Raw genomic sequence first — 22,555 nt, forward strand, 5'->3', positions numbered from 1 at the left:
CATAGAGATTCTATGGTACAGTTTGGTTCATTTAAGATTTTTACTTCATTTGATTCTACTCTTTCTTTCACATTTCGTGCCAGAAAGAGAATGTTAGAAAAATCTTACCAAAAAATAGAAACGTGAACTTAAAGAAAATTTAGAAAATAAGACTAAATCAAAAAGATGGTCTTTCCTCCATTAAGAAGTTACAAAAAAAAAAAAGTCATACTTCTAGATAGTTACAGCTGGAAATATGATGAAGTGCTCAAGTCCTTTCTAGTTTACAGAGGTATAGAAATAGGTACCAACAGGAAACTGAAGAATTATAACATACATAAAATTAAAGAGAGCAAGATGTAAACAATGTCTATGGGGAATCCACATAAAAGCAATAAAAATGAGAACTCTAGTTCTGAAAATCTACATTGATGCCCATTAAAATAGCTAACACTAAATTCTGCCACAACTTGTGCTGGTATAAAGACAAGTATTCCAGCAGTCCTGACAACCACCTATGAAGATAGAGTTAAGTAGAACCAGAAAGAAAAGTGATTTGATGTTCAAAGACACAGCAGTGGGAGTCAGCTCTGGCACATTTCATGGGTGCCTTCAGACAAGTCAGTTAATCTGCGATTCAATTTCCTTGTTTGTAAAATAGATAGAATGCTTACCTACCTCACATGGTTGATATAAGGTGTCTTTTGAGGCTAAAGTCAATGGATGTAAAATGCATAGAGAAATCTTTAATTGGAAGCATTACTTCTTTAAGAAATATATCACAGTACTTCCTAACCTAAGAGGAATAGATAATCAATACATTCAAAGTACTAAAAATGAAGCTTCACACTGAGGATACACAGAAAGCAAGCTCTCTCTTTATTCTGGATCTCTTCGGTCCTTTCTATTTCCTGGAGTCACTATCAGCAACTGTATATATCACAGCCACTAGAGTCAAGCAGTTTGAAGAGCAATGGTTTCTTGCTCTAGACTAGACATTTAAAAAAAAACCCCACCTGAAAAATGCATCCGATGAAGTGAGCTGTAGCTCACGAAAGCTTATGCTCTAATAAATTTGTTAGTCTCTAAGGTGCCACAAGTACTCCTTTTCTTTTTGCGAATACAGACTAACACGGCTGCTACTCTGAAACCTGTGTATATAATGTACACCTGAAAGAAACAAACAAACAATCTCTTCAGTCAGTTTAGCCATGCTTAATAACTTGTTTAATGGACAAAAGGAATCTGGAGACTATTTCTGTAAAAAAATTCTTTCAATCCAGAAAGAGGAACAAATGTGCAATTTTTTAAAAATGCATTTTTCCCTCCCTCTTTTAAAATACATAGATTTATTTTAAAAAAAAAAAAAAAGCACCAACAAAACCCTATTACATGTGGTAGGTTTATGGTAGACTTACCAAGACAATACTTGAACCCTGGAGTAAAATTTCACTTGATTGTTTCGTTGCTGAAGCTTCTGACAATACTAAGATGACATTTTAATAAATTTTCAAGTATTCATGATTTGTTGCAATCTTAAAAACCCAGAATTAAGATGTGCCTTCCAATGTTATCCTTCTTTGTAATAGGAAAGGATGTGGATCCTTTTTTATGAACCAGTGTTATCAATGATAGCAGCCCCCTCTAGGACTAGTAAAAAGAAAAGGAGTACTTGTGGCACCTTAGAGACTAACAAATTTATTAGAGCATAAGCTTTCGTGAGCTACAGCTCACTTCATCGTATGTGCCAATTATGTCACAGAGGGAGCACGAGACTAAAACAACTTTTGTCTATGTCCTTCATAACTAATGGCTCCCCTCTCCACAGCAAAACTTTAAAAAAAAAAAAAAAAAAAAAAAGATATTTAGAATCCATTGAATAGTCAAAAATAAGTTTAAAAGAAAATATTATCCTCAACCATTTTTCATGATGTTTTTTTCTTTAAGGAAATTTATCCATTTAGGAAGTGTAAAACTAATTCAAAAAAGACCACAAAAGAAAATTTAGTACTATTGATGAAAAAATCTATTCTATGAAAAGTGTCATGTTGCTACTTAAACTTAACATTGCATCAAGTACTGGTTAGATATACTGTATTATCAGCAAGATTACTGGATCTACAAAATATGTGGTTCATAGGACAGTAAACCAAGACTAGGATTTTATGAAGCAAATAAAAATCAGTGTTTTCAACTGAAGACAGAGGCGACACAACTGTTGACTGGGGGTGGGGGCACAATTTAAAGGCTGGGGGGGCGTGGTATGTGACTGCCCCACATGTCACCTCTGGATTAAAGTGGTTGTTAAATGGAAGACAGGGAAAGCCCTGCTGCAGTGTGAGGGGAGCAGTTTCCCCTGGGTAGACCCCCTGCTATAGGAGTGGGAGAGCAGCCTCTGCCCTAGGAACAGGCACATGGCATTCACCCCACAGCAATCTGCAAAGTGCTGGGACTTCGGCAGGAGAGAAGGAGAAGCAGCCCCATGTATTGAGGGAGTAGGGGCTCAGCCCACAGCCAGCCATTCTGTTGCTTCCTCCCTTCCAGTCCTGCATGGGCATACGAGTGCTGCTGCCAGGAGGAACCGCTACCTTTTTGCTGCTGGGCATCCCTTTGAGAGGTGGCCCAAGGCCTTGCCGACGCCCTCTGCCTTTGAGGCAGAGTCTGCAATGGCTCCTCCTCTGAACATTTAACGGTTGCTAAATGGTAGGCAAATTGGGGTTGGGGGGGTTGGGAGACACATGACCGCATGTGGATCCCCCAAACGCATCACCTCTGACTGAAGATACCACTTCCTTTAAAATAAAGCATGGATTTAATCTATTACGTTACTCAATTTGTAAAGAGTTTTATTTCTTAGGTTGACTGTATCTCACCTAATGATGGGATTAACAGAACTATTTTCATGAACTGTAGCAACACCCCTCACACACTTAAAAACATTTTTTCTGATGAAAAGGCATGTACCAGCTTATTCCAATATTTTTAAAATTATTGGACAGAAAGCAGCAGGCATTAACTATGCTAGTGCATCAGTAAATCAAAAACTTCCCCATTCCCACCTTGCCCCTCCTCCTCAAAACATCTCAGTACGGAGACACCTACGAAGGTGCCACAAGTCCTCCTCGTTCTTTTTGCTGATACAGACTAACACACCTACCTGAAGTTAAGGTTGTGTTCCAAAATGGGGTATATATTCACTTTCAGAAAGAAACAAGTTTTCAGTTGATATGAAATTTTACCCAAGGTTAGCTTTTATTTTCTATGAATTTTCTATGTTGTTTTTGTTCGGTTTCTCATTAAAGTTTTAATATATCTTTGAACTTGGGTTCAAACTGAAGTTTTTCTTTGGCAGTCCTATTTTTATTGTTGACCAATATCTCTTAAATGCATTATCAATCTGCAAAAAACGTGGGGGAGGAGGGGAATCCTGAGAAGAGGTTTTAAAATACTGATACAAGGTAATTTTTTAGCCATTTTTCATGTTATAACTGAAAGTTCACGCATTGTGCATACAAGCCAGTTTGATTGGGACTAAGCTCACTAAAGTTTGTTTGGTTGATACAGGTCACATGTGCATAAGATCTTCTCCATCAAGTGCAATGCTGCCAGGGTATTTATTATTTGTATTGTACTGTTTATGAGCCAGTCACAGGCACTACTGTTCTAGGCATTATATAGAGACAAACAAAAAAAGTCCCCACCCCAAAGCATGTTCTATCCTACAACGGAGAAGGACTCATACACCATTACTGATGGATAAAATAATCTCTATTAGCAGCTATTCTTCTATGCCCAGAGGTCCACCCCCTTATGTAATTCCCAATTAAGAACTAAAATCCTTAAGGAAAATGAATACACAATAAGGTTTCTGATAATAGGGTTGCCTCCACCCCCAAGCATATACACACCCGAGACTGCCCCACAAAAGCAAGAAAAAAGGAAAGTTATGCCCTTTGCTAGTACTTAGCCTCTATTTTTCCACCCACAAGCACACCTTTCCATTACAACTAAGGCAAACCATAAACTACAACCTTAACTGAGTGGTGAGGGATGCCAGCCTTACATCAGAAAGGTGCCCTTTTAACCACCATCTACATACAACCATGCTCCCCCTACACAAACAACAATTACACCAAACATCCTACAACTACTAAATTCAGGGAGTGGAAGGGACACTCTAGAAAGGGGTGCATTTAGAATAAAAGATGGACAGAGTTAAGTTTATAATGAGTGTTCTATGGTACCAGGTGATAAAGTGTGCCTGAAGATGGAGTATAAGAAGATACCTATTGATAGGAGGCTAAACTTTCAAATTTTTTGTTTTTGTATGCTTGGGGAAGTGTGTAGTCTTTGTATCAACCACTGCTTTCATACAAAGTTGGTGTATTCATTCAATTTTACTTTCCCTGCCATTCCTTTTCCAGAAGGCAAAATCTTTAGTAATAGCTGGCAAGCCTACTTGTTAAAAGACACATAAAACCATAAGTGCTTCACGGTGGTCATTTCACAAGATGGTAGATAAAGGATACAGTATACATCTCCCTTAGCCAGATTAGGTCAATACATTTCCCAGAACAACGAGTGAATAGTTATCCTCTGTTGGAAGAAAGGGGTTGAATAAGAGACTGATTTTAGAACTGACTTCAGTATTTTGGAGTGCTGTTGTTAGGAGCCGAAGAAGTTAGAAATAATATCAATTAAACTGAAACAATACTAAAGCGTGCGAGGGGAGACCAGAAAGGTCACATCTTTGACAACCAATAGGAATGTACTATAGTAGCAATGGAACAAATATTACTGAAGAGAACGATTGACTGGATAGCACATCTTCCCTGTTGGTGCTTTTTCTTCAAGCTTAGATGGAAAGATTTTGGCTAGCATACAAGGAAAATAATGACTGCTAACAAGGCTGGCTGTTCAAAATAAAAACACATTTTACAGATTACAAAAAAGTAAGCCCAATATTTTATATAAAAGGCATTAGGGATTTTGGGTGCCCAGACTCCTGAAATGAGCTTGATTTTTAGAGGATGGATGCTCAGCATGTCTCCCTCCCACCCCAACAGGCTTCTTTTAGGTATACAGCTGTGTCAGGGTTCCTTCCCCCACTCTGAACTCTAGGGTACAGATGTGGGGACACGCATGAAAGACCCCCTAAGCTTATTCTTACCAGCTTAGGTTAAAAACTTCCCCAAGGTACAAACTTTGCCTTGTCCTTGAACAGTATGCTGCCACCACCAAGCGTTTTAAATAAAGAACAGGGAAAGAGACCACTTGGAGACGTCTTCCCCCAAAATATCCCCCCCCCCCAAGCCCTACACCCCCTCTCCTGGGGAAGGCTTGATAATAATCCTCACCAATTTGTACAGGTGAGCACAGACCCAAACCCTTCGATCTTAAGATCAATGAAAAAAAATCAATCAGGTTCTTAGAAGAAGAATTTTAATTAAAGAAAAGGTAAAAGAATCATCTCTATAAAATCAGGATGGAAAATACTTTACAGGGTATTCAGATTCAAAAAACAAACAGAGGATCCCCCTCTGGGAAAAACCTTAAAGTTACAGAAAACAGGAATAAACCTCCCTTTTAACACAGGGAAAATTCACATAAAACAAACAAAAGATAAATTAATCCACCTTGCCTGGCTTACCTATACTGGTTGCAATATTGGAGACTTGGATTAGGATGGGTTGGAGAAGATGGATTTCTGTCTGGCCTCTCAGTCCCAGAGAGATCAACCACGTAAACAAAGAGCACAAAATCCCTTCCACCCCAAGATTTGAAAGCATCTTGTCTCCTTATTGGTCCTTTGGGTCAGGTGCCAGCCAGGTTAGCTGAGCTTCTTAACCCTTTACAGGTAACAGGATGTTGCCTCTGGCCAGGAGGGATTTTATAGCACTGTATACAGAAAGGTGGTTACCCTTCCCTTTATATTTATGACAAGCTACATGGGACAATCAAGGCTCTGGCAGGAGGCAATGAAGAAAGGCTCTGGCAGGGAGGAGATGCCAGAGCCCATCTCCACTGCCTCCTCTCAGCTAGAGACTTTCCCAGCTGTCATAGTCTTTCACCATAGTCCTTCCCGTGGTGGGGAAAGGCTCCAGTAGTGAGCAGGCAGCCAGAGACTAAAAATAGCAGTATAGGTGTGGGGGGCACTCTACTCAACCTGCCCAAGCAGTGCCTCACCATCTATATTGTTATTTATATGCATGCTAGCTGGGCTTAGTGTCTGCACTCTACATGCCACCATTAAATGTACACTTATCCTAATTGTTATAAATGATACTCTGACATAATGCTATACAATTGCTGAGCTGAATGCTAATAAGTGATTTACTAATGCTATAACAGAACGTTACTTACACCTTCATGGTCATTTTCTTCAAGTATACACACACACACACACACACACACACACACACACACACACACACAATGTTTTTAGAGTATCAATAATTAAATCAAAGATTCATTTTATACAGGACAAGTGGGCTCATGGTATTTTAGGCCAAAATACACTTGTTCTATAATCAAAACAAGTTTACATAGTGCCACTGAGATTCAGTGGACCATACATTTAAGGGGGAAAAAAAAAAAAAAAACCCATTACAGACCGTATTTATCCCTTCTCCACCCGTGCCCCACCCCAAAAATATAAAACAAAACAAAAAATATAAAAACATTACACTTTCATTAGTCTAAATTTGCTAATCTCATTTTCACTGTAATTACTTGCTCTATAAACAGGACTACTTCTTACATCCTTTCTATAATGCTTTGAGATGGACTGATAAGTGCTACATACGAGCTAGACGATATTACTTGGGGAGTAAGATACTATTGAATGCGAGTAAGGCTAGCAGAATATAAATGCTGAGAGACCATTTGAACACTATAAGCAGAAGTGAAAAAAAAAACCAATCAGAACTAATAAATAAAAATACATAAAGTGTATAACAATCAATGTTGCAGAATACTTGTCATTATGACCAAGGAATTCTTTATCATTTATTTTTTGAATAGTTATCAAAACAGTTTTTCCCAACATGTTTTACTTTCATCACTCTTTATTTATAGGACTTAGAAGAGCAATGTCAAATACTCCCATGCTCAAGTGTGGGCATGTCAACTAAGCAATGTTTATGGATGTTTCAATACAGAAATTCTCCAACATGAAAACTCTAAAGATGCATTCTGTAATAACTCAATTCTGGAAAATGTTTGTAGCATCTACAATGCTTAACAAATGTTTCGAACAACATGTTAAAATGTTTATTACACTAGACGGACAAGGAGACTTTTCAAAGGGACAGTGAAAGGAAAGTACACACGTTTGCCTGAAAGTCCTAAAACAACTTATTCTCTTGGGTTCCAACATGTTACATTACATTCTTCTTAAATTAAAAATCACAAGCAGTTAAAAATAGGAGTCCTGGTTATTACAGTTAATATTCAAAATCTGGTATCTTTTTTGAAACAATTAGGATTAAGGGCTAATGGCTACATGTAGTCCACCTAGCACTATAAACAGCTGTTCTCTACAATATATTGTTTATATTATGTTACAATCAATAGGAGCTACTCCAGACATGTCAAATGAACTTGATTATGCACAACAACATTTTAAAGCTAAAAAACCAATTATGAAGCATACGTGCTACAAGGTATGTTGCAATATGACCTGACAGATCGAACCCTAGAAAGTAAGAGGCAGGGGGACTAGAAAATTATTACTTAGTCATATATATTAATGAGCTAAAAAGCTTTCAGGGTTTAAATTTTGACTGGGAGGACTTTTTTTTTTTTTTTTTTTTTTAAATACCACCCTAAAGATATACAAGAAATTTTCCTAGTGTGCACTCCACAGCCAAAGTGGTATGTTCTGATCACAGACATTAAAAGTCAAATACATCTGAGTTACAGAGAAATGTAGGTTTCAGAGTAGCAGCCGTGTTAGTCTGTATTCGCAAAAAAGAAAAAAGGAGTACTTGCGGCACCTTAGAGACTAAAATTTATTTTAGCATAAGCTTTCGTGAGCTACAGCTCACTTCATCGGTTGCAATGTAGATGAAATGTAGATCTCTATTTCCCGTGCTGTATCAAATCTAGAAAGAAAAAACTGTACTTATATACTGCTTTTAAGAAATACACCTCTTTATACTGCAAAACATAATGAATTTCTGTTGTTCTGTAAACTAACTCCTTTAATCTACATAAGAGATGCTGACCAAGTTCACTCAACCAAAAAAACAACTGGCTTTTAGAGTACAATCAACACATGCTTTTCAACAGTATTAATATAGCATGAAGCTTGTGCTCCCAATTATTCATATTGTTGCATTCTGTTATTTTCTGCTATAAAAATATGCAAATTCATTCCTTTGTGTTATGTAGGTCTCATGACCCTCAACAGATCTCTCCTGAAAGGAATTACAAGCCAACATCTAGATAATAACTATCAACATTTCAGATTTCATTTTTTACTATTAAAGTGCCACTGCAGTGATAAATTTAACGTTACAAAATGTTTGAAGTGATTAAAACCTGAAGTCTAATAAAAATGGTATATTATAATTACTGTACTGTACTCCACTGATTTTTTACAGCAGCAGCAGAATGCAAGGAAAAAACCACCACCTAGTGATACAAGTGCAAACTGCAGTTTGTTTTTGTGTGAAACAAACTGCCCAAGAGGATTACTTTGACTTCATTACTGAATGAAGAGGTAGCCATTACCTCCTTATGTGACTAGAAACACAGAGGAGAGGGTTGTTATTTTCCTGGGCCTGTTCCCTCCTCCTTGCTCAGTAAACTCAGACTGTAGTATTAGACACCCAACAGGACTAGTAGCTTAGTATCGTTAATTACATATAAAGAGATTAAAAATCTTCTATTGTCAAAAATTTTGACCAGACTTTGCACGGGCACAGGCTTGTACTTAATGGTGTACTATTCAGATAGGGCTTTTTATTTTGTAGACCACACCACTCATTTTATTATAAAACAATTTTATGGAGATGAAGTAGCAGTTTGCTTTTTTGGGGAGGGCAGTGGTAGAAACATGAACCACACAATAGATGTTGCAGCTTCATTATGGGGAAAGTCACAAGGGACTTTGGATGAGAGAAGCACATGCCCAACTGTCATCCTGCCTAGTGTGTTTAATATACCTTTGCTTAAAACACAATAAACCAGTACCGTTAACCCTTGCTTATTAGCACCATTCAAAGCCCCTTCAAGTGAGAAAATACTGTCAATATTGACATGGTTCTTCTGCACATATATTAGCAAGTTCCAGAAAAACAACAGCATCAAGAGCTAACACTTATCTCACCACGCCATTGATCTTCCAAGTAAAAACAAAGTTGCACTAATAAATCCAATTGTACAAATATTGTGAAATGATCAGTTATGCTGTTGTACTAGAACTATTACTAGAATAGAAGTAATTTTTTTTTGGACTTTTACTTTTCAGAATACATTTGTTTGATCAAAAGGGTATTTAAAATGCATGTATTTTCTTCACATTGGCAGATTCTAATCAAAATAAACACAATATCTGGGAAATAGGGTCCCATTACATATTGGTGGTTTCAGCCAAACACTACAGAATAGTTTACAAAAAACATTTTAAACAAAATCTACTTCCATCACTTTCCAATTGCCTTCATTGTTTCGGGTCTTTAATGTTGCAAGGCATATATTACACGTCTAGCTTTGTATAAATCTTGATTTCAGAGACAGCATGGAAGTCATGAAAATCCCCCAAACTGATCTTCTCTTAAACAAACAAAAAAAAAACCGAAACAAAAAACACGGTCTACCAAGTCTTTAATACAAAAAATTACCTTAGCTTACAGTGCTGCTTGCACATTTTTGTGGAAGAGTAGACTGCTGCGTGCATGCAACACAACTCAACTCAACAATGAATTTTACAGCTAAATTTAGTCTACTAAACTCATTCTGTCCTGGGAGTATATTAACCTGTAAAATTCAATGCTTTGCCCTTTACACTAATTATGAATCTTATAAAAAATTAATATTAAAAAACCAATCATGATTTACACCGGGCCCTAATTATACCCTATTTTTAAAGGAAAGCTACACAGCCCCACTAATTCCAATTTGTAGTGTACTCGGTTACTTTTAATTCTTCCTTTCACTGCAAACAATACCTCAGGCACTTGTAGATCTAGAATACTCTGCAGGAAAATAAAGGTGAGGAAAAAATACTTAGCTTTTTCTAAGGACAAAGTCAATATTTTCTGGACAGAAAACTGACTCATGTTGTATTTTTTTTTCCCTCATATGGAAGAGCTTCAGTGGATTCAAAGAAATTTTAAAACATTTTCTGCAACAAAACTGAATATTTAGTTTTTTTGAGAATTGCAATCTGCTGTACAACAATGTAGACAAACCAGTTCCTGTAAGCTAGGGTATCAATGACTAAAGTGAACTACATTTGACCTTTAACATAAGAATTACCATAGTGAATCAGACTCATGGTTAAGGCTACAATTTAGTTACAGCGATCACGGCAGTCATGGATTTCGTGACTTTACCAAACCTCAGTGACTTCTTCCGCTTCAGCTGTCAGCAGCTTTGTGTGCCCCCACTCTGCTGCAACTGGGGCTGGATGGCTGGAATCAGGACCCTGCAGCCCCTGCCCTGTGGTATGGGGGGGAGGGAGGAGGAACTGCAGCCAGGCTGTGCACCCGTCCCGCAGCTGTGGCCAGCTCTAGAGCAGGGGCTGTGCGCCCTGTGACTGCTCCCCCTGCTGAGCCCCAGCCCTGCAGTTTCCGCTGGGGGCTGTAGCCAGGGCCGTTCGCCCCCTCTTGGCTGCGGCCAGGGCTTAGCAGGCTGCAGCTGGGGCTGTACACCCCTGTCCTGCAGCTGCAGACAGCTCCGCAGCACGGGGCTGTGTGCCCCCCCGTGGCCATGCTCACCGCTGGAGCTGGGGCTGTGTCCCCAGCCCTGGTGGGGGTCTTGGCTTGTCAGTTTCCCCGCCACCCATGGGACTCCATTCCTATCCCCTATTTAGCCCTACCCTCAGTTACTTTTAGTAAAGTCACGAATAGGTACGGGGTCTGTATATTTTTGTTTATTGCCTGTGACCTATCCGTGACTTTGACAAAAAAAAAAAAAAAAAAAAAAAAATCTTAGCCTTAGTCATGGTCCATCCAGCCCAGTATCCTGCACAAGATACAACCACAGATGGCAGATGCGGGATAATGCGTTACACCCTTTGTCCCAAATAAAGATCTCATCCCTAACAGAGATTGGCTTAAAGCCTGAAAACAGCAAGTTCTCTCTTCCAAGATTTGGAAACATTCACTATTATAACTCTGGATATTCTTGTTATTCAATACATATCCAATCCCTCTTTGGATCTTGGTAAATTCTTGGCCTTAACATGCCGCAGAAATGAATTCCACATTCCGGATTATGCATTATTTGAAAAAGAATGTCCTTTATTAGATTTGAATTTGCCACCATTCTGTTTAATCGAATATTCCCTTGTTCTTGTGTTACGAAACAGATAGAATAGAACTATTGGTATAAAACAGCTTCCAAACACTTATTTTAATCAATCACTTACCACTCTTTACTGTGAGCCTTCAGTGTTCATTTAACCATTTTATTGTAAGAGATCACCACAATATAGAAGTGTATATGCAAGGGTGGTGTTCCTAGCATAAGACAACATGCAGCAATATACTTTTTTTTTTTTTTAATTCTACAGACACATGGCCAGAATAGACTTCCCACTCTCTCTTTCTCCAGAGATAAGAACACAATTGGCTTGTGGCTGTGATGCCTATACATACAGCAATGGGCCTCATGGGAAGGAGTGTCGAGGACTTCTTTAACTTGCTAGCTAGCAAATCTCACATCCACAACTACCTGTGGAAGGTGCTTACCTCTGGAGAGGTAATGTAATGGGCAAAACTGAGAGATGGAAACTCTCAATTACTACCCAACAAGAAGTCTAATTATATCCATGTGTATACATTCACCCACAATTTTTTAACTTTGTTTGGCCTTTAGGAAAGCATGGTGAGAGGAGAGGAGAGGAGGAGGAGAAACAGGAATGAAGGAAGGGCGTGGGGTTTATTTGGTGATTCCCAATAACTGGTTTTCCCTGAACCCAATCAGCATGGTGAAAGCTTATGCTATGTTGGCACTCATTCCTTCGTAACACTGACTAGAATCCTGCACCCACATATTTCTTCTGGAGCACTCTTCAGCTTCTGTAAAAATCCTTTATCAGGGCAATTAAATCTCAGCAAAAGCCCTGCAGATGAAAGCCAAACTCAGCTCTGAGACACAGAACAGAATTAGAGACAGACACAGAGCAAAGTGTTGGTCTAAAAATTTGAAATCAAGTTTGGAATTTCTCTCAGAAAAGCTATGCAACAGAGAAGGCTGGCTGAGCCACTTGCCACTATGGAAGCAGAGAAGACTGGAGGAGAACTTCAGAAGATTGGGTATTCCCTTGCAGCCTGCAACCGACAAGTCTGTTTCTGTCTCCAACTCGCAAACAGACTAAGTATCTGTTGCAACAGATCTGTGGACCTTAGCACAAAGAAGAATGAATAATTCCCTCTATAAATTTGTGTACTGGGATCACCCTTTCCTTATAAAACCCCATTCAGAAGTACCTTATGAGGATGACTGAATTTTACCATCTACAGAATTTAGCTGAAGACTTATGGTGACAGAAATTCTCCTAAAAAAAGAAAAGGAGTACTTGTGGCACCTTAGAGACTAACAAATTTTTCTACTCTATATGGCTAAATTCAGTGCCTTGCATAATGACAGGTTTCAGAGTAGCAGCCGTGTTAGTCTGTATTCACAAAAAGAAAAGGAGTACTTGTGGCACCTTAGAGACTAACAAATTTGTTAGTCTCTAAGGTGCCACAAGTACTCCTTTTCTTTTTGCGAATACAGACTAACACGGCTGCTACTCTGAAACGAGAAATTCTCCTGACCACAGTATCACATTTGCACTGGGGCTTTTCCTCCTTTTTCCCAGTACTGAAAGAACTATCCTTCCTCCCTTGGCTAAGGAGCTGGAAAGAGACTCCATTTCTTGAGTTATGTACATTTGTATGCCTTCATTAAAATCCAGACTGCACTGACCAAAAAAATAGACACCAGGTTTTAAGGCTCTGTAAACTCTGAAGTACTTTACGATCAAATCTGGAAAAAAAAAACTAAAAAAAACCCCACCAAATTAAAACCACAGAGGTAGCTAAAGTTTCTTAAACTGCTGCTGCTCTGGGATAAATGGAGACAGAACTGCTAACGACTTCCTGAAGAAGGCAGTCCTTCCTGTGACACATTCCCCTGAAGTTGAGAGTTTTGTAACTGCTTCCATCTATAAGGGAATGATACCTTCCACTGTCAGCACTACTGGACATTCCTTTACAAGGGAAAGGAATAATTATATGGCAATCTATTTTGAAGTGATTTGCAAGGTTAACAACTGTGTTAGTTTAAAACAAAAGATAAAATACTGAACAAAAATTACAGTCACCACCTTGTATGATCATCTTGTATGATATGCAAGACACTTCTGTCCACAACTCTTCAAGCCTGGCATTCCAGCATTGGCTCTGGGACTGCCTCAAACGATATAGTCATTACTTATGAAGTGCTTTTCAGAAGCTTTTGAAGAGATTTTTTTTAAAATGCAGGTGCCAGAGTTAATAGATTTAGCTACCAAAACTGAAGTTCGTGGATACAGGGCTGTAGCAGACCAACTAAGCTTACTGAGATGCAACTGTTAAACAGAACATTACAAAAGTAAAAATTAAATCCTTAAAATCAGACCTGCCCTAATAACTTGTAAGTAGTTGGGGCACCTATTGGTATGCAGGAAAACAGTTGTTCTGGAAGCTACTACTTAACACTTCTGTTAAAAAATTTCTTCTGTCATGAAATTTCCTAACTGATCCAGGTGATAAGACTCATTAGCTCCACAGGGAAATCTCTCTGAAAAAAGGTTAGCATCAGCACAATTGGAAGAAACTCAAATACATCCACAGTAACAAATACTGAGAATTAGTAGGAAAAAGTCAGCCTCAAATAGAGAGGTGGAAGACCTCTGGCAAGAATAAATCAGGATAATGATGGCATCAAAATATAATGACAGATTTACACGAGGATGGAAATAATTGCAATAAGAAATAAAAAAATCATTTGCAATACAAGGGTAATAAAAAAAACTTGATTTTCTTCATATTTCATCCCTCTTACACGACCATGAAAGACTTGATTAAAAAAAAAAAAAGTGTTTGACAAATTCATAGATTAAAATGAGCAGAATTCCATTTTATTTCTGGAAAAATCTCAATTTATAACAACTGACATTTTAGGAAAATAAATCATTACTAGCTGCTTAAATGTTCACCAAAGTACTCAAGTGCCAGATTCTGAGAGAGAAGACCTACATTTCATATGTGACTGTAAATAACATATGTAACATGCAGGCATTTCCGAGTTAATATCTGGAAAACTTTGGTAGCAACTGAGTTTATAACAAGTAAATGCTTAAGAAGAGTAGTTCTCCCTTTTGATTAGCAAAGAAAGTGTTGAAGTTATTCATGTTTTTAGCAACAGAGTGTTCTTATTTTTCTTCTTTCATCGGGCAACCAGCTAAAAGCTTTAGTATTTAGCTTAAAGTACCCATGTTTCTCTTTATCACAATATATGAAATGAAAGCAACAACTATAAGCTTGTTTAAAGAAATAGAATTGTGTGCACATGTTCAGTGTTTTGACTTATTTCATATCCATCATGGACCAATTTCTGTTCCTCATTCTGTTCTCATGTAAATATTTAAAAAAAAAAAACCACTTACCAAATTGACAAAAGTAATATTGTTAATATACTTTAATGTAATTCTGTTTTAAGGTATCACTTACCCACAAGAACAAATCCATCTGCTTCTATTTCTGGCAATGGCACCTTCTTAGAGTCCTGGCTTTTTCGGAAAAAGTTGAACATATCTTCTTTTCTCCAAGCCTCTCTCTAACAGGAAAACATTGTTAAATAAGTATGAAGCAATACAATTTAGCTTAGAAAAATTACCCAAAAAGATAGTACATTAACTCTGAAAATGTATCTCTAGATTTGAAAAGTCAGATTTATTTGTGTCAAATGTATTGAAATACTTTGTTGAGGAAGTCAACACTACAAATACAGGTACAAAATTATTCACCTTCCTTCACTAATAACTCTCAGTCCAAACAGACAATTTTTCTGCAAGTTTCCATGTTTGGGTCTTCATGGTTTACTTTTCCTTCATAAAGTTGAAGGAAACCCCTTTGGCTATTTCCATCTCTATGCCTAATGTGACCAGAGTAAATAAGTTTACATCAGTTGATTTCCAACATAAATGGTCTGCTTCTCTTCAATAATATTTCTAACACAGGCATTTGTCTTTTCTTCCATCAGGAGATATGCAAGTCTTCATCAGCACCACATTTCAAATGCTTCAATTTTCTTGTCAGTAACATCCAGTTCCCACCATATACATTCATAAATCGCTAAGGAAAAAATTAGGTATTTCACCAGTTGTACCTTTGTACTTTAAGACGCCAAGGTTTTTCCACAAATGAGGACAGGGCTGAGCAAACCACCCTACCCTTCTTCGGAACAGCTGCCTTGTTTGGTTATCTATGATCCCAGATAACTAAATTCATCTACAACTTGTCCATTAATCATGATTTCATCTTGAATCCTCTTTTTGTTGCATGTACATTGACACAACTATTTTGTTTCAGTCCAGTTGTATTCAATTGGGTATAGTCCCTATTCCTCACTAACTGTTTTTTACAGACCCCAACATTTGTTTCATTGCATCAGGGGTTGTAGCAAAGAGTATTGTGTTATCAGCATACCTGAGCTTGGTTAAGTGATGTTCACCAATGGAAATCCCAGCTCCTTCCACTTTGTCAAAACTTTCCAAGGCTTGTCTCAGAATAAATTCTGCATATAGGTTAAAGAGGCTTGGGCCAAAATTTCCCAAATGTCTCACAAATTGGGCAGCAACGGAAAACCACTTACTGTCACCTACTGTTCACATTCTGGTCTGTTGGCAGAGACTGCAGTGAATTCAATAGAATGCTTTGGAATCCTTGCCAGCCAGAATCCTACAAAGATAGTCATGTTGAATGGTATCAAATGCTTTTGATTAGTCAGTGAAACAAAGGATCAGTGGCTGACTGTACTCTACATTTTTCGGTGATGTGACAGATATTCATGATCTTTCATGTGTGCCTTAATTCTGCTTTCGTTTAATGCAATCCTGGATTAAGTAGGGAAGAACTTTGCTCATGTGCAACATCATGGGGATAGTCACTCAACTATCGCACTCTTGCATCTCCCTGCGTTGGAAACAGCAGAAAAATTCCCTCCACCGAGTCCTCCAGCCAATTTCTAGTCATCCATAATTACAAATTTTCCCACACAAGATCAGTATTGGTGTTCCTCAATCGCTTTTAATAATACCGTGCGCACGTTATCTGTCCCTGGTGCTTTCCAAGCTTCATTTTCATAATAGCAAGCACCACTCTCACAGGTTTGATGATTCCAGCTTTGTACTCTCTTCTGTTGTACTCTATTATGAGTGGCTTTTCTGAAGCTTACTGATTACAGTGTTAATTTCTCCACCTCCGTTCAACATCATTCTCAGTGAGGACTCTCATCAAGATCTTTTATTATGTTTGCTTGCAGGGGAAAACCTTTTAGTAAAACTTCTTACTACTGTGAGCATAACTTTTTTTTATGGTTACTCTCTTTACAGTTCTCAAGTGTCATCCACTTTGTCCTTATATATTCACTCATCTCATCCAGTCTGCCTTTGAATCTGTCTGATCAGTTTCTTATAGCCTCTCCTACGTTCTTCCATCTTCAAACCATTCTCTTTCCCTCTGCACTGTCTTCCTGCCAGGTCAAGTATCTTTTCAGTTAACCATGGTGTGTGGTCCAACACTGACTTTTCAGAACATGTACTCTGGTGGTTTCAAGCATAAATTTTCATTTAATTCCAAAATTTGTTGAGGTTGTTCTCTTCTTTCACCGTGCAAATGCCTCAAATGCATTCTCAACAGAAGTTATATAATTGTAGTTGATTCTGGACAAATCTAAAGGCAGTGGACCTGTCAAATGCCACATCTTTCTAAGTTTTAGTTTTTTGTGTTTGTGGGTCAGATGATCAGCTACTAGCCTCAATCTGCATGCCTCAATCTGCACTCAGTAAAGTCTTTGTACACTTGTACTATATCTCCAGAGTTACTGTATCATTAGAGTGTAATTTGATTCTCTGTCACACTGTCAGGTGACTGCCATGCACATAAATATCTAAGATGTTGGGTGAAGATGGTCTTTAACCAGGTGATCAGAACAGCAGAATTCAACTAAAGGCCTCCATCTCTCTCATTTTGTCAGCCCAAACCATTGTTTTCAGCTATTTCTGAATTATTAGACGTAACCATAATACAGATCATGAAACATTTTACATAAAGCATAATCATTCACTTTCTGGGATAGTACTGCCAGCATGGTAAAATATAGCCTTGAATTATAAACTATAGGCAAGGATATATATAGGTTTATAGGTAAGTGGCAGGGGTCACTCCGGCTGGCCTGCCCAGGGCGGGGGTTAGTGGTTGAGGTGTATTAACTGGTAAGACTAATGCTTACTGTTTAACCATTTAATATTTTACATACCTATTGAATCCCTGACCATCTTGGCTAATAGCCATTGACATACCATCCTCGTGAACTGAATTCTTTCTTGAACCCAGTTATACTTTTGGTCTTCACAACATTCCCGAGCAACAAGTTGCACAGGTTGACTGTGCCTTGTGTGAAGAAGTACTTCCTGAAGTTTGATTTAAACCTCCTGCCTATTCATTTCAGTGGGTGACCCCTGATTCTTGTGTTATGTGAAAGGGTAAACAACACTTCCTCATTCCCTTTCTCCACACCATTCATGATTTTATATATGGTATCATATCCCCCAATAATTGTCTCTTCCAAGCTAAACAGTCCCAGTCTTTTTAAATCTCTCCTCCTACGGAAGCTGATCATAGCCCTTAGTCATTTTTGTTGCCATTCGCTATTTTTTTTTTTTTTTAAATGAGACAACAAGAGCTGCATGCAATATTCAAGGTGTGGGTGTACTATGTATTTATATAGTGGCATTATGATATTTACTGCCTTGTTGTTATCTATCCTCTTCTTAATGGCTCCTAACATTCGATTAGCTTTTTTGATTGCCGGTATACACTGAGCAGATGTTTTCAGAGAACTATCCACAATGACTCCAACATCTCTTTCTTGAGTGGTAATTGCTAATTTAGATCCCATATTTTGTATGTATAGTTGGGATTATGTTTTCCAGTGCGCATTACTCTGCATTTATCAATGCTGAATTTCATCGGCCATTTTGTTGCCCAGTCACCCAGCTTTGTGAGTAATGCTTTGCAGTCTGCTTTGGAATTAACGATCTTCAGTAATTTTGTATGGTCTGAAACCTCTGCCACCTCACTGTTTACGCCTCTTTTCCAGATAATTTATGAATATGTTGAACAGCACTGGCCCCAGTAAAGATCTTTGGGAGACCCCAGCTATTTACTCCTCTCCATTCTGCAAACTGACCACTTATTCCTATGCTTTGTTTCCTGTCTTTTAACCATTTACTTAGGTTAAGAGGGAAGGTTCTTTCATGGATCAGTAAGAAGTCATAGGATAAGAGTCTTTGGTGAAGGTCCTATTCAAAGGCTTTCTGAAAGTCCAAGTACACTAAGAAGAACAAGAATACGGTGATGGGGTGTGCCTACCCCACAATGGTTCCGAAAGGGTTAACCACGCTCTGTTGGCCAAGGAAGCCACATCCCCTCACCCCTGCTGGGCATGCTCCAGCTCCAACAAAAGCAGATGTGTGTTGCAGGCTTTTAGAAGGAGACTGCCAGAGCTCCAGGACCCAGAAGCCAGCCGGGCTGAGGCTCCAACAGATCACCCCGGCCGAACGCCAACGATGACGGAGGAGAGACAGTGGAGGTTACGAGACTCCCAGCCTTGGAAAGAAAGGTAGGAAGTGACCCAGGAGCAAGACCAAAGTACCAGGTGACTGAGACTGGTTGTGGAAGCACCAGTTCCCTAGGGCCCTGTGTCAGGACCCTCTGGAGCAGGGGCAGCCAATTCCCGGAGGGGCAAACCATGCAGTATCACTGCTGTACTGACATTAAGCACTTGGCCGCACCGCCCTGCATCAAAGGGAGACGGCACAGATTATGGCCACTGGACTGCGCTGCTCTGGGGGCTAGGGAAGCTGTGGCGATACAGGAGGCAGGTCACAAGGGATGCTAAATCTCCACGTTGATACCCCCACAACCTGATGCCCTGCGTACCTGTGCTGCATTTGTATCCTGCGACAAATATCTTAAAAGAACAAGTAGTTTGAATTTGGTAAAAGACATGGAACTAGTGTAGGGATGGAGAACATGGACAAAGAAAAACAACTGTTTGTAGCATATCTGATAGATTGGAGAGTAGGTAGCTAGAGGCTGGAAACAAAGAAATCACAGTAGTCCAAGTGAGAAAGAATCACTGTATGAAATCAGAAATTTGGCACATGGAGATGGGTACAAATGCAGCAGAGTATAGAAATGTCATAGAAAACAGAAGACCAAATAAAGACAAGATCTGATGAGAGCCTGGATTTGAGAAAATGACAAATTAGATCGTAAGTCTGAGTGCTGGAAAGGTTAGTCAAGGGAGAGTTTAGGAAAGATATGTCAGTGTGATATGAGAAACGCAGTCATGGACAGACAAGAAAACGTCAGGGGTAGAAAGGTAGATCATCAACAAAGATGGGAGAACAAAGGAGCGAATAAAGATACCCAGGAGTGCAGACACACAAAGGGATGGGGGACCAAAGCCCCTTGGGAGCACCAACAAAAAGTAGCAGTCAACAAGCTCAGAGATGAGCAAGGAAAGAACACTCAAAGTCTTAAGTAGGAGAAGAACTCGAGGAGAATTGGATGGTTGATGGTGTCAGAGGCAGAAGGAAATGCTGACTAGAATTAACATGGAACAAGGATGTAGCAACTACAAGGACAACTTCAGTGATGGTGGAAGGTTGACTACACTGGGAGGAAAGTCAGTCAAGGTGAAGGGGCAGGCCCATTATTGCACACTGGGTAATGAAGGGGAAAAGAGACCTGGCACGGGGTGTCCCCAATGGATGAGGCAGCAGGAAAAGCCAATTGCACCCACAGACCCTGAGAATAGCAGCCACACTCCTTGGGTAAAAGGGACCCAAGCACTGCAGAAAGCCACTTTTAGAGTACAGTATGGGAAGCAGCTCACAGAGCTGACTTTTGCAGGTCCATACTGACCATTGATTTCCCCCTCTTAAATTAGAGAACCTCAAAATGTAAAAGAAAAAAGCAGTTTATGTTTTTAAAGAAGTGGTTAGCCCTTATCCTTTAAAATAAGGTCTTCAAAGAATGAACCAACTTATTTCTATCAGTAGGAAGTAAAGTTTGTCTCCCATCCCATCTTGAAGATCTAATTCCACCTTCCGCCTTATCCACCAACAGCCTTTATCAATTCACACTTCTAAATCCAGGTGAGGCACTACACTCCATACAGGAAAGCATTCCCATCAGTGGGAGCTTTGGTGCCTTGGGCGCTCAGGCCACACTTGTTTAGGTGCCTGAACTTTCAGCCCCTTGTGACATTACACCACTGGAGTCAAATTTACTGCACTACTGTGAAGGAAGAACAGTAAGAGCCCTGCCCAACAGGGGCTATGGCAAGGAACCGCAAATGTCTGGTAAGCACCATATGAACCCTAGGTTCAAAGGCTTCCTTCTGGTTGGATATAGAGGCTACATCTACACTAGAAGTGCTACATCGGTGCAGCTGCAGCGACGTCCAGGGGTTCTCAAACTTCATTATACCATGACCCCATTATAACAAATGTACTACATGACCCCAGAAGGGGGGGGGCTGAAGCCTGAGCCCACCCAAACCCCACTGCCCTAGATGTGGGGGCCAAAGCCTGACCTCACCACCCCAGGCAGGAGGCTCAAAGCTGAAGCCCAAGGGCTTCAGCCCCAGGCAGGGGGCCTGTAAGCTGAGCCACACCACCCAGGGCTGAAGCCCTCAGGCCCCAGCAAGCCAGCCCTGGCAACCACATTAAAACTGGGTCCCAACCCACAGTTTAAGAACTGCTGATTTAAGGCATGTCTACACTTACCAGGGATCAACACTGCTGCAATCTATGCAGCGGGGGTCGATTTAGCGGGTCTAGTGAAGACCCACTAAATCAACCGCAGAGCGCTCTCTGGTCAACTCCAGTACTCCACCCAAATGAGAGGAGTAAGATAAGTTGATGGGAGACACAACACAGTGTAGACACTGCAATAAGTCAACCTAAGCTGGAGTAGCATAATTTACGTTGATTTACCTCAGTAGTGTAGACAAGACCTTAACTCCAGCCCCCGTAAGTGGCAGGAGCTAGGTTAGAGAGAGAAGCTCTCCCATCAACATGGCACTGTCTACACCAGCGCTTAGGTTAGTATAACTTACATGGCTCAGAAGGGGGCTTATTCACACCTCCGAGCGACTTAAGTTATACTAAAATAATTTCAAGTGAAAACATCCACTCAATGTGCAGCGCCAGTCAAAAAAGCAAACAGAATGCTGGGGAATAATTAAGAAAGGGATAGATAATAAGACAGAAAATATCACATTGTCTCTATATAAATCTTCACATATTGAATACTGCGTTCAGTTCTGATCACCCCATCTCATAGAAGATATATTGGAGTCGGAAGAGATACAGAAGAGCAACTAAAATGATTAGGGGTATGGAATGGCTTCCATATAAAGAGAGATTACAGAAACTGGGATTTTCAGCTTGGAAAAGAGACAACTAAGGGGGGGATATGATAGATGTCTATAAAATCATGACAGGTGGGGAGAAAGTAAATAAGGAAGTAACTTACTCCTCCTCATAACACAAGAGCTAGATGCCACCAGATGAAATCAATAGGCAGCAGGTTTAAAACAAACAAAAGGCAGTATTTTTTTCAACACAACACACAGTCAACACGCGGAACTCCTTGCCAGACGGTGTTGTGAAGGCCAAGACTATAACAAGGTTAAAAAAAAAAAAACTAGATAAATTCATGAAGGACAGATGCATCAATGGCTATTAGCCAGGATGGAGCAGAAGGAAACGAGACCAGCCACCCCCGACACCTCTGCGCACTCAGCACTCCAGGGCGTGGGCAGGGGCGACCCCAAGCGGCTCCCCCTCAGCCCCACTCCGCTCACTCACCGCGTTCCCGCCTCAGACGCTCTCCCGAACCGACCCCGCCTGACGCCGCACCGGCGCCTTCGCTTCCGGGTTCGGTGCCTGAGCCGCCCCCCTAGAGGCCACAAGCGGCCGCCGATTCGCACGCAGCGAGCAGCGCCCTTTGCCCACGTCACCAGGGCGTCGGTAACCGATCTTGTCCCGTTCGATTGGCGGCCTGAGAGGAAGCCCCGC

General features: G+C 39.9%; 1 protein-coding gene and 1 long non-coding RNA gene across 3 annotated transcripts in view; both read right to left on the minus strand.

Annotated features, from left to right (window-relative positions):
- UMAD1 (UBAP1-MVB12-associated (UMA) domain containing 1) overlaps positions 1-22,555 on the minus strand; it is a 197,469-nt gene that overhangs the window by 126,971 nt on the left and 47,943 nt on the right. The gene's annotated exons all lie outside the window — the stretch shown is intronic.
- LOC122458997 lies at positions 5,936-22,495 on the minus strand. Of its 2 annotated transcripts, none has more exons than XR_006279398.1 (3): positions 22,346-22,495; positions 14,910-15,015; positions 5,936-7,373 (listed from the first exon to the last, which is right to left on the minus strand). It is a non-coding gene; the product is annotated as an uncharacterized LOC122458997 (long non-coding RNA). The 2 variants fall into 2 exon arrangements; XR_006279399.1 differs by lacking the exon at positions 5,936-7,373 and adding an exon at positions 7,405-8,084.

This window comes from Dermochelys coriacea, chromosome 2 (assembly GCF_009764565.3).
Source record: "Dermochelys coriacea isolate rDerCor1 chromosome 2, rDerCor1.pri.v4, whole genome shotgun sequence".
NCBI lineage: Eukaryota > Metazoa > Chordata > Testudines > Dermochelyidae > Dermochelys > Dermochelys coriacea.